Source organism: Sceloporus occidentalis, unplaced genomic scaffold, assembly GCF_023333645.1.
Source record: "Sceloporus occidentalis isolate IW3139 unplaced genomic scaffold, rSceOcc1.0.p SCAF_4, whole genome shotgun sequence".
Taxonomy (NCBI): Eukaryota; Metazoa; Chordata; class Lepidosauria; order Squamata; family Phrynosomatidae; genus Sceloporus; species Sceloporus occidentalis.
In genome coordinates, this window is record NW_028316984.1 from 154,676,949 (window position 1) to 154,690,619 (window position 13,671).

Genomic DNA, 13,671 nt, shown 5'->3' on the forward strand with positions numbered 1-13,671 from the left:
CCTGAGACAGACGGGCCAAAAGCGTTGTGCTGCTGCCGATACTAAGGTTCCGGAGCACGCAGCATCAACTCGCTCTGGAACCCTAGGACATGCGGGAGGCCACCATCTTGATGGAAGTGTATAAATGCTGCTGCACGTCGCTTGCATCATGAGTACTCCAATGGCATACTTGTGACGTGCACGCAGTGACCCAAAAAGAAACAGTTTTTTCTGGGTTCTTTTGGGGCAGAGGGACACTGCACAGTTTGGTTGTTGTGGTATCCCTCCATGGGAAAATAGGTTGTGTCCAGTCTGGCCTTTCGCACAGGTATGTACTGGGCCAGACACAACTTAATCATCTTGGTTTCCAGACAGATTTCAGGCGGCTGCTCGCTGCCTCTTTCTGGTGGTCTGTACCCCGCCTCTTTTACTATTTCGGTTTCCTCATTGTCTAAGTTGAATAGAGGCCAGGATGGCCCCATCCCTCCTCTCCTTTTGGTGTCAGATACAAATATTCTTGTGCCATCAGGCTTTTTCCAGCTGAAATGGGTGAGGCTTTAAATTATGTGTAATTTAGATTTTTTTAAGTTTGTATGGAGTTTTTAACACATTTTACAATCTAACGCATAGGTCTTTTAACTTTTAAAATTGTGCTCTCTCTCTCTCTCTCTCTCTCTCTCTCTATATATATATATATATATATATATATATATATATATTGTAATGCTTTTGTATTGTTTTTAAATTGTATTCTTTTAAATGTGCTGTTTGCCACCTTGGGAGAAAGGTACGATATAAATTAATAAAATATGATAATGATTACTGAATTTGTGTAGATCCTCCATGGTCATTATTTTTGTTTTCCTTGTGTTCAGCTTGCCTTTGCACTTTCTCTCTTGACCTTCCTTAGTGGTTGTTTCCAGTCTGAGACAGGTTTAAAAGCTCCTTTCTTTTTGTCTTCAACTTCCTGCTGCAAAGTTACTGTCAGAAGCTGCAGTATGTATCTTGCCTGTCATGGATTTAGTGCAAATTCAGACCTGTGCGATTAATGTGTATTGGCATACTCAATTAACGGGATGGGATATCTAGTGGCATATTTAGTGCAGGAGTTGAGGATCACATTCCTTTGTGCTGAAATAATAGAGAAAAGGGAAGCATGCCTGGCTTGAGATTACCTCAAGGTTATTTCTCTGAGAAAGCAGACAGAAGAAAGGGAGGAGGGTGGTATGGGACAACAAGGGGAACAAGGTTGTTTTGCTTCTGTAACAAATGAGAAAACAGTCTGCCAATTATTTGAAATTCTGTATGCTTTAATTAGGCATCGGTAGCATTTGCTCTTTAGTTCTAAGAATGAACATCTCTGGTGTAAACCTGTAGTTACTGAATAAACATTTTCTGAGTTTACCACAGAAGCCTGGAAATTCTGAGCTTTGGGAGGCATTGGTTTTGACAACTCCCCAGCACATGCTCAGAATCACAAAGCCTTCTCAACATATGATCAAATATACTTTTTAATTCTGTTAAGGTTCATCCAAGTTCATCCAAGTTCCAAAATGCCAGGAAGCAGCAGCTGTTAAAGGCCATACCCATAGTAATATGTTATTATACAGTGTGTTATGGAATGTTATCCTGTGCTTCATCACTACTTTCTTGGCTCCAACTTTACTGCTGCCTTTGAAGGAGATTACTATTAATGGCAGAGTGGTGAAGTCCCAGATATATCTGTTCACTGAAACAGGCACATGTAACTATCTGTGCAATTGACATTAGCATGCAACTGAAGCCATTGTTCCATTGTTCCAACTTGTCCATAGAATAGATATACAATCAGGTCAACCAAAATGCCCAAGGATCATGGGTGTGGCTATATTATTGGCCTGTTACAGACAGCCAAAATAAAGCTGCTTCGAGTCACAGTGGAGGTATGGTGTTTCAATGATGCATGCATCCTAAGAGTCCAGAAGTTGCACCAAAGCCACGCTCCAGCCCTAAGGACTGGAGCGTGGGTTTGGTGTGGCTTCTGGACTCTTAGGACGAATGCATCATTGAAACACCATACCTCCACTGTGACTCGAAGCAGCTTTATTTTGGCTGTCTGTAACAGGCCATTGTCAGTAGTAGTAGTAGCAGCAGCAGCAGCAGTAGCAGTCTGAGACTCAGAGTGGCCTACAAATTAAAAGGACACTACAATTAAAAACATACAATGGCAATCCCACCCCCTTCCACACCGGAGGTTGTGGAGCTGGGATTGGCTGTTTGCTAGGCCTCCCATGGGCAGAGACTAGGACTTAATTTGCCATGGCACTGTTGCCATGGCAAATGGGTTTCTGGGGGTGTGGCTAGGCTGTTTGGTCATATGGCCCCCCAGTTCCCCTTCATTCTGGAGCAATTTTCAGGATGATTCATCACTTGTCGTATCCCCATGGCCAGTCTGTCAACGATTCTATCCCTCATGAGTTATGTACAGTTCATTACACATCCTTTGACACGGCCATTCAGCATGTTAGGACGTTTGGTTTGGGGGCTGAGTTGGCTAAGTGTGACATTAAGTCAGCTTTCTGCCTGTTGCCCGTTCACCCTTTAGATTTTGAGCTTTTGGGTTTTAGGTTTGAGGGTAAGTTCTATATGGATCGCTCTCTTCTGATGGGGTGCTCTGTGTCTTGTGCTGCTTTTGAGAAATTTAGTACCTTTTTGGAATGGGCTCTGAGGGACAGGACTGGCCTTAGAGGGATTGTTCATTATTTAGATGATTTTCTCTTTATAGGAGCTTTTGGTTCTGGAGTCTGCTCATTCTTGCTCAAAGAATTTCAGGCCTTAGCTGATGAGATAGGTGTTCCGTTAGCCCCTGAAAAGACAGAGGGCCCTGGTGTGAGGCTTGAATTTTTGGGCATCTCTATTGACACTGTTAACCAGTTGTCACAGCTCCCAGACGATAAAGTTAACAGATTTCAAGCTAAGGTTCAAGAATTTCTATCAAGACCTAAGGCCACCCTTCATGAATAAGGCCATCTCAACTTTGCCTGTAGGGTTGTTGCTCCTGGGCGGGCATTCTTGAGGCATCTTTGTGATGTGACCTGTGGTGTACTTATGCCTCACCATTGGATATGCATCACGGCTTCCCTTAAGGAAGATTTTTTAGTCTGGGCACAATTTTTGGCTGATTTTAATGGGGTCTCCTTTTGGCGTGAGGAGGTCAAACTCTGGGATGCCTTACAGGTGTCTTCTGATGCGGCTGGCTCTGTAGGCTTTGGAGTTTATTTTAATGGTCAATGGTGTGCCCAGTCTTGGTCCGAGGAATGGGCCATGTCTGGCATAACCTCTGATCTTACTTTTTTGGAATTCTTCCCTATTCTGGTAGCTGTTACCATTTGGCCTAGAGAACTTGCTAACTCTGCAGTACATTTTTGGTGTGACAACATGTCAGTTGTTCACATTATCAATTCATTAACATCTAAAAATAGGATGGTTATGCGCTTGGTTCACGCTTTTACTCTTCAGTGTTTGCGTTTTAACATTTTGTTCACAGCGCGACATTCCAGGTTTAAATCATTCTATTCCAGATGCTCTTTCTCGCAAACAGATGGAGCGCTTCTGGAGTTTGGCCCCCTAAGCAGCTCAGATGGCGGATCTGATGCCCGAGCATTTGTGGAACCTTGGCAGCAGGAGGTGACAAGAGCACTTGGTCTCTCAGTTGCTGCCAGTACACAAAAGAGCTACCTCAGAGCTGTTCGGCTGTTTTTGAGGTTTCGACAGGATCGTCTGTTGGGTGATGTCTTGCCCATTCCTGTACAGCAACTGCTTCACTTTTGTGTACATCTTCATCATAGGGGTTTGGCGCCCCAGTCCATTCGTCTTTCTGGTCCAAAGCCCAGGGAGCCCTGGATAACACTGGTGATTTTAAGATTAGGAAGGTCTTGGAAGGCTGGTCCAGGGAGAGCGGCCGGCTAAAGGATTCCAGGGCACCTTTGTCTCCCAATATTCTTAAGGGTCTTCAAGCCAAGTGGGTTGATATTTGCATATCACCCTATGAAGCCCTTTTATTCCATGCAGCAGTTTTAATTGCATTTTTTGGGGTGCTGTGTATTAGTGAACTGGTGCTATCTTCTAAACATGATAGATCCAACAGAGCATTGCTCTATTTGGATGTCAGTTTTGTGGGTCAGTCTGTAACCCTCTTGATCAGATCTTCTAAGACTGACCAGCGTGGTAAGGGTTCAAGAATTCATCTCCAGCCTTGTTTGGACTTGGACATTTGTCCTGTCCATGCTCTTCACTTGTAAATAGAGGCTAGGAGTTCAACTCCTGGACCTCTATTCATTCACCAGAGTCTTCTGCCATTGACAAAACACCAGTTTTGGACTGTCACTTCTAGGGCTTTGGCTGCCCTGGGCTTTGCTAATGTACGCTTTGCCACTCACTCTTTCCAGATCGGAGCCGCATCCACGGCGGCGGCCATGGGTTTCCATCAGGAGGCTATTCAGTCAATTGGGCGCTGGAAGTTGGCGGTCTACTGCAGGTACATAAGAAAGTTTTGGTGTTGAGTTGTCGTTATATTAACATTGATTTTTCTGTTTCTGTTACAGGTCCTGGTCCCAGGCTGGAGAGAGTGCGAGTGTTGGTGTGTGGCCACAGCATGGTTTTTTGGGCTGGACGTCACATATGTTCTAGTCACTTCGGCACCCACTTGGGCCTGGGTGAGGTGGCCCACCTGCAGTGGATGGGCAGACGGGGCTTTCGTTGGCATGGCATGTTACCATTGCTGTTTAGGGAGTGCCGTGGGCCTCCTCCTCAAGTGTTGGTTATCCACTGTGGTGGTAACGACTTGGGGTTGTTAAAGGGTAAGGTGTTAATCTTGCAGGTGGTGCATGATTTGACCCTTATCCAATGTTCATGGCCAGGTGTGGTCATTGTTTGGTCAGCCATTCTCCCTCGGTTGGAGTGGAGGTGTGGTGGTGACCTGGTTGCACTTGATAGGGCCAGACGGCTGGCTAATAAAGAAATCAAGAGAGCCCTTGAGGCCAGGCTATGCCACTATTTGCCCCGTCCCCAAATTGTATTCCAAAGGCCTGATCTCTACAGAGCTGATGGCGTCCACCTCTCTGATCTAGGCAATGATGTCTTCTTAACGGATCTGCATAATTGTTTAAACAAGGTGCTCGGTGTTGGTGGGAGATAAGGGCTAAGTAGACACTTGCCCATATCTGTGGCATAAATTCTTTGAATTTGATCTCGGCGAGCACCTTGGACACCCTACTGGGTGTTAGAAAAATTTCTTGAAACATCCCTACAGGCCTTGCGACCTGGGGGGTGGCTGAAAGAAATGGACCTTGGGTCTGGCTTGAAGGTATACCACAACTTTAATCTTTGCAGATTGGGAAGGGGGACTTCTTGCTGGGCTTCCTTATGCGGGTTGTCCAACGTCAACCTAATTTATGGACTGTCGTTGAGGGCCCAGGTGTTATTGTCCTTAATAAGTTGCAAAAGTAGTCTGCGGTAAGACACCGGTATGCAGCTTTCCCTGTCTCCCACATCTGTTTGGTTTTGATATTAGTGGCAGTTCCGTTAAGAAATCATTAAATAGGTCAATAAATAGCCCTGTTTAACCCATACATTTGTGTCTGGTCTCTTTATTCCATGGGTAGAATAGCAATAGGGGAGCAACATCTGAACACTGGTGATTTTCAGACAGGGGAAAAAGCCGGGAGTAAAAGGCATACTCCTGTATAATCATGCTGAATGTTTTCAGACACATTGTGCTCATCCAAGACTTATCTGGTGAAGATACAGGAATGCTCCAGATTCTTCATTAATGGTTTGTTGGTGGAGTATTCCTGGATCTTCACTGAATAAGTCCTGGATCAGCGCGATATGTGTGAAAATCTTCAGTGTGATCGTATGATTATGCCAGGAGTATGCTTTTTGCTCCTGGCTTTTTTCCTCATTGTCCTCCATTGCCCTCCCCCAAATAAGAATTCTGTCCCCCATGAAATTTTGAAATTTACCATCAGTTTCTAAATTTCTAGTAATTTTAAACTTCAGTTGAGCAGTTAGAGATGCAGCTGAGGAATCCAAAGAAAGGGAATACAGTTACCAAGGGAACATGAACATAGACAAATAAGTGTGAACAATTTTCAGTGTCTCCCTATCAACAATGCTTGAAATTTAAGAACTGAAAGAAAATTTCATGAGGGAGCAAAAGTCTTGTTTAGAGGGGAAATGTCTTCATTCCATCCACCTTACCACAACACTGCCAGCATTCATTTCACACTACAGAGTTATGGACCTATGTTTCCCTTTTAACTGTCATGGCAACGTCGTATGGAAGCTGGTTTAAAGAGAGGTACGTACGTTTCTCAGCTAGAGAGCTCTAGTGCTTTATGAAAAGCAGAAACCCCAGTATTCCATAGGATTTTACCATGGCAGTTAAAGTAGAATCATAATGCTTTAGTCATCTAGTATGAAATCAACCTGTTTTTCAAGCTACAAAAAGCATATATGGGAAAATATGCTTCCTCATAGTACCTAGTGGGACAAGATAATGTCAACATATCTAATGAAAAACAAATTATTCTTCGGTATTTTTCCTAGCACCTTCTTTAATGTCCTGTTTATCATGCTCTCAGTTCCCATGGTATGTCTTCTTATTCAACAGAAGCATTAACAAGTCACTCAGATTTTTGAAGAGACTTCTCCCATCTTTTATTATTTAGAACATGCTTTCTTATCATATTTATAAGCCTGTTTCTTGAGATTGTAATATATCGCTTAAGAGAATCATTGATCATTATGCCCATGTAGTAGAGCTGAAACAATGTGCAAAAGGCATTTATCTAAAGGTTGATATTTCCATTTGGGTACCTGGAATAATTGAACTTCTACTGCTGTGAGCCACAGAATGGACTGAATTAGAAATTTTGCCCACCTACTGTTTCTGATGTGAAATACGTTGCTGTTCATGTAGCCTATCTAAAATTCTTGGAGGATCATGCTGCTCTTTGTGTATGGAAATAACACTGCAGAGAAGAAGTGGAGATGAAGAAAATCTATCATTATTGCAGCAGTACAGGCAGATATTCCACACACCATTCCACTACTTTTATGCTAATGTCTGTTGTTCCAACTATCTCACCACTCTGGTGTTAGGCTGGGGGTGCCTTTGCAGCCCCCCCCCCATCATGGAGAAGAATGCTGGTACTGGCTTAATGATGCCGTTTCAGTCATGTCAGGTTACAATTGTCTATATTTTATAGACACCATTTTGCTGATAAAATTGCTTGGATTCGCTTTGACTTAGACGCCAGCGTTGATACAGATTCAGTGGACATAGCCTTGGCTCCTGCTTGTCCAGTATTGATGGATACCTTTCAGTTTGTGCAGCTTGAATATGTGGACAGGATCCTTGGAGAGGTGAAACCCACCACATGTATACTAGACCCTTGCCCTTCCTGGCTTATTAAACAGGCCTCTCTACAGCAAGGCAGGGTTTATACCTCTCTACAGCAAGGCAGGGTTTATGCCTCTCTACAGCAAGGCAGGGTTCCAAGATGCCTAAAATAGGCTGTGGTAAGACCTCTTTTGAAAAAACTCCCCTGGCTCCTACTGTACTAGATATTTACAGGCCAGTCTCCAATCTTCCATTTTTGTGCAAGGTGCTGGAGCATGTGGTAGCTTCCCAACTCCAGGCATTCCTGAATGAGGCAGATTATCTAGATCCATGTTAGTCTGGGTTTAGGCCTAGTTATGGGACAGAAATTGCTTTGGTCACCTTGGTGGATGACCTATGCTGAGAACCGGACTGGGGGGGGGGTGTCCCTGCTGGTTTTACTGGATCTCTCAGCAGCTTTCAAAACCATTGGCCATGTTATCCTTCTGAGCCACCTCTCTGGGATGGGGCTTGGAGGTACTATTCTACAGTGGCTCCATTCTTTCCTGGAGGGGTACTCTCAGAAGATAGTGCTGGAGGATACCTATTCGACTCCTTGGCCATTGGCCTATGGGGTCCCTCAGGGCTTAGTCCTGTCCCCTATGCTTTTTAACATCTACATGAAACCACTGGGAGAGGTCATCCAGAGTTTTGGAGTAAGGTATAACCTGTATGTAGACGATACCCAGCTCTATCACTCATTTCCAACTAATTCCAAGGAAGCTGTTTCTGTCCCAAACCAGTGTCTGGCTGATGTAATGGACTGGATAAGGGCAAACAAATTGAAGCTTAATCCAGACAAGACAGAGGTGTTCCTGGTCAGTCGAAAGACAGATCTGGGAATAGGGATTCTGCGTGTGTTAGATGGGGTTACACTTCTCCTGAAAACTCAGGTTTGTAGTTTGGGGATACTTCTGAATTCAGCACTGAGCCTGGAAGCCCAGGTATTGGCAGTGACCAGGAGTGTCTTTGCACAGCTACAACGTGTGCACCAACTGTGCCCATTCCTGGAGAAGTCAGACCTGGTCACAATGGTACATGCCTTGGTTACATCCCGTTTGGATTACTATAATGCGCTCTTCATGGGGCTGCCTTTGAAGAGTGCTCAGAAACTTCAGCTGATCTAAAGAGCTGCAACCAGGCTGTTAACTGGAGCTGGCTACCGGGAGCATACAATTCCCTTGTTGCAACAGCTCCATTGGCTACCAGTCCATTTCCGGGCACAATTCAAAGTGCTGTCTTTGACCTATAAAGCCCTATACAGCTTGGGTCCACGCTATTTGGAGGACCATATCTCCTTGTACGAGCCCCCCAAAATATTGAGGTTATTGAGAGAGGCCCTTCTCTCTGTCCCACTACCCTCTCAGGCGTGTTTGGTGGGAACAAGAGAAAGGGTTATTTCAGTGGCTGCTCCCAAGCTCTGGAACCCCCTCCCTAGGGAGACCAGGATGGCTCCATCCCTGTTGTCCTTCCAATAGCAGGTGAAGATGTTTCTATGCTGCCAGGCTTTCACATGACAGGGATGCTGTTTTTCTTTTTTTTTATAATAACAATGCAGTTTGACTGACATGGCTCAACACTATGGTGTTGCTGTGGCTCATCACTATGAAATTCTGGGATTTGTGCATTTATAGATTTGGGGAAAAAATGAAATCCTCAACCTTTTATACTTTGGTTATATTATGAGAAAGCACAATTCATTAGAAAAGACAATAATGCTAGGGAAGGTGAAGGAAAGAGAAGAAGACTGGAATAGACTCCATTAAAGAGGCCACAAGTTTGAATTTACAACACCTAAGCAGAGAGGTGGAGGATAGGAGGACTTGGAGATGTCTAATCCCTATAGACACCATGAGTCAGGGTTGACTCAAGGGCAGTTAACAACAACAAACAGGAATTACTGTTGGTTCCCCATTCCTATCTATAAATATGGTTCCAGAAAACTAGCAGAATCCACTCTCCTTTGCTGGCATTACCCTGGGAAGGAATGGTACAGAAGAAATGATGAAAACAAAGCTAATCTGGTACTTTAAAGCAAACAGGGGAAAGCCCCTTAAATGTCAAGATCCCATAGTAATTCAAGATTGATTATCTAATTCCATGTATGGTGGTTTTCTAGTTCTTGTAAATGGTGATTTTAGCATTTTTAAAATGTCTCAAATTTGATTGTGCCATATTAGCACTTTTCATTTTTCATGCAGTATTTTTCATACTGAATTTTATTTATCTGTTATGCATTTTAATTGAAGTGTATAGTGCAGAGAGAACTTATTTTATGATATGTCTACTAAATGCAATGAAAATAAATATAATATAATATAACAATACAATATAATGTAATCCAGTGCTCATTTGTGAAAAGAACAGCAGATACATAACAACCTGAAAATACCCTTTCTCAATATCTTATGCCAGAAATGTTTGATGCTAGATCTATAGATGACCACTGAAAATCTTTATATTGTCAATAAAAAACAAGCAATCCAAAATGTGTCACTTAGTTTTAAATATGGATTTATTTATTTATTTAAAAAACTGCCTTTAAATATCTTTAGCATGAAATAGTGCCATGTAGCAGTGCCTAGAAGGGGGAGGGAATCCATACAATCTGCTTGCCCTCGATAACATTTTTCATTGATTTTTCATATAACATCTTTTTTTCAGTATAAATAGTAGCAGGACCTTGTGCCTATTTTATCATCCCAGATGTTTTAGTGATAGCTGACATTGGATCACAGTACTGCGGTGAGACAGCCACATATCCTGTGATTGTGATTGTCCAGGAAATTGAGGCCATTATCAAGGTCAAGAGTGAGTGAAAGACTGTTTCAGATCCTCATAAATTCAGGTAGTCCGGAAGGATGCTGCATCTTAAGTATATTACCAGGAGCACTTGACAAAGGGCAACAATACCTAACAACCTAATAACACAGAAGGCTCATACATACACTGAATTGCAACATACACTTTCAGCACTCTGAAGTTCCTTCATACATTAACAGGGCTTCACATTGTGCTTTGAGATTATCCACCAATATAGAGATGCATATCCAAAAGAGGTTTTTTTTGGCTTCAAAGAGATCAGGATTCCAGAAATGGATATACTGATTTGGATGTGGACAAAATCCAAATCTGAACTCAATATTAATAAGGAATTTTGATTTGGAGCCATACAAATTGAAGCCACAGGTGGATTTTGGAGCTCCACACCCTCCTCCTTATTTTACTCCTCCTTCTTCTTTATGTTCCCCTCCTAAAACTGGGACTTAAAACAAATGTGATATAGCTAAAACATACAAAATGTTTATGTTAATTTGTGATTAAACTATCAGTTATATTAAAATCAATTTAAAACATACAATCGAAATATAAAAACAGTTTTCAAGCATTACTTAAAAGCACTACAGCACACTGTAAAAAAGTACCACTTTCTTTAAAAATATTCAGTTTTCTAAAAATTGTTGAAAGTAGAAGAAGAAATCATTGCCAACAAAAGAGCAGCAAACAGGACCCCACTCTAGACTCATTACCTAGAAACTTCCAAAGCATGGAGCAGCCACCTAAAAGGGGTTGAAAACTGAAACGTGACCTTGCAAGCTCTACATCTAAGTAAAATACCAGGGTAGGGAAAGGAATACATTGGTGTGGCTGGAAGCTTTAATCGTAGTGCATGGGTCTTCAGTCCCAGCGCTTTGAGTGGGAGCAAGGTGAAAGAATACATCATGGGACTGATCCAGTATCCAGTGCCCATTGCCAATTCCCTTTCCTAAGAATGGTAATAATAAAAGTTTGGCTGGCATCTGTGGAACTTCAAAGAATGGAGAACTGGGTATTAGCTTGGGAAATGCTAGATGTTCAGCAGCTTGGATAAATCCTTTAAAGTTCAGACTTAAAATTCAAGCATATTGACTGATCCTGACCTGGGAACCAGAAGCCACCTTTGATATTGATAGTCAGGAAAACTTCTTGGTGGGAATAAGTAGAACATAGATTTCCTGCACAGAAAAACACTGCAGAAAACTACACATACAATGTGTTTTCTGGTCTAAAAATAATTTTTTAAAAAATCATGTGTTTTTCTTTACAGAATAATTCTTACAAAACATTTTGGGATATTTAAACATAGGGAGAAGACTAGAGAAGAATATTTATTTTCTCCTGCAGTGAAGAGAAAACCACCATAATTATTTGTCCTCATAGATGAAGATGAGATACTTGAACATCCTAAATAGGCTGTTGTTTTCATTTTAGCAAGTGCTCTATTCTAAAAAAAACCAAAAATCTTAGACTTTGTTTAGTTTAGGAAAGAGTCCAGGGCTGGTGAAAGGGAGACCATTATCTGAAAACAACTTATTTGCATAATGGATATACAGTACATACATCACAGCACTTCTGTGCAGGTACTGTTGCCAATAGGTAAGCCACAACTTATTAATTTTCTACTTTTTACTGTGTATCTGAGAGAGAGAGAGAGAGAGAGAGAGAAAGAGAGTTTTGTTGTGTATTTTGGAGACAAAGTTCTTGTTCAATTCAGTTGAAATTGTGAACAGTCAGCACTTCTGTAAATCAGACTCCAACTGTGCCAGGTAAGCACTAAGAAAATAATGAATGCCCAGGACTAGCAATTCAGTTTAAGAACTCAGAGTGGCACAGCCAACAACCTAGTTTTCGAAGATGTCATTCACTTTCTTAATCTAGGAGGTTATCCTTCCTTTATCTGAAGTCCCATTCCCTCTCACTACACATTCTTTCAATTTCTACAGCAAATCTTTATGGTCAACATCACTCTTTATTGAAGGTGGTATGAGTAATCACTGTTCAGCCCTACTACTAAAAAGAATAAATGCTGAACACGTTCATTCCCTCTGAAAAACAATTTTCTATATGGATCAATTAATTCTGGCACTTATGGCCTTTTTAATTCTTCACTTTTTATTGTCAAATATTTTTTTTTATGTTGGTTTCACAAAGTTTTCTTCTGCCAAGCACCACTGAAAATCTATCATAGCTACAGAAGCTGAAAATTAATGAACAAAACATATAAGAAAGGTACAAGGTCATTAAAAATGATGAAATAATTTTACTATTTTTATTCTCTCTCACACTCACACATATCCTTTCATGCCACCTGAAAAAAGCATAGTAAGTTTCACAATCTAGTATTTCCACTGATCTTTAAATTATTAATTCCAAGACATTTGGTCACTACATCTCTGGTAACAAGAAGCAAAATGGTCCCTTCTGGATTGTTGGATGAAATTACTGGTGTAATATGAGGTACCTGAAATTATGTAGGAGGAAGGCATTTGATACCTCACAGACATTATTCCATGTGGTTTCAAAGCCCAAGAATTTATCACATCAACCAACCAAAGTGAGTAGGAGAAGCATCACTTAAGCTGCCAATATAGCATAAGAAAGGCCAAGGTATGCCTACTTTCTGAACAATGCTTCAATCATTTCAGTTCATACATTGTGGGTTCCCACTGATTGATTTGATTTTGCTTATGCCCTAGGCTAATATTTTGTGGAAAACAAAATAGTGTCCTCTAGCAATCCCCCAGTCCTCCAAGGAGGAGGCTGAGGGTAGGTAGCAAGTAGCACGTTTAGGCTTGCTAAGAAGCTGGAGCCATGACAACTGGCCAAGGATGTCAGATGCTGATGCTAGATCTCTAATGCAGCAGTAATTAAGAAAGTACTGCCTTCCTTAATGTGTGTCTTTGGGAGTGTGAGAATTAAAAGATTGCAAATTGTCAAAAAAATAGTTTGGGACAACAAAAATATCATTTGAACTTTTTAAAAAGAAGCCTAAGGACTACTACAACAAATACTATATACTCCTGACCTATTTTCCCCTCTGGAGTCTGAGAATCTACAATTCCTGGATTGTTCTCTGAGGTGTGGTTACAGGTTGGGTCTGCACCACTCAGTACTATATATTCACTTCATATTTAATTTATGCACATACTCTGAGTATCATGCATATAAATGTACATATGTACACATATATGTTGCTGTGTTATATAGATCACAGTCATTCCATTACACTGACAAAATTTGTATAAACAATTTTATGTTCTAACTCCATCAACAAAACCAAGGTCATGTAATATCATACAAGAAAAAAAAAAATCCATCTAGCCTGATATATCAGCAATTAAAATGTGCTGGTTTTAGCTGTCTTCCTCTAGGACCCTAAACCTCAAAAGTTAAGATTCCCTGGGAAAATTAGAGTGGGTTCAAAGTGATCTCAAACATTTTTGCCTAAT

At 41.4% G+C, this 13,671-nt stretch overlaps 1 pseudogene; it reads left to right on the forward strand.

The window, feature by feature from the left end:
* The first annotated feature begins 3,396 nt into the window (after positions 1–3,396).
* LOC149314878 (uncharacterized) lies at positions 3,397–5,210 on the forward strand (annotated as a pseudogene).
* The last annotated feature ends 8,461 nt before the right edge of the window (positions 5,211–13,671 follow it).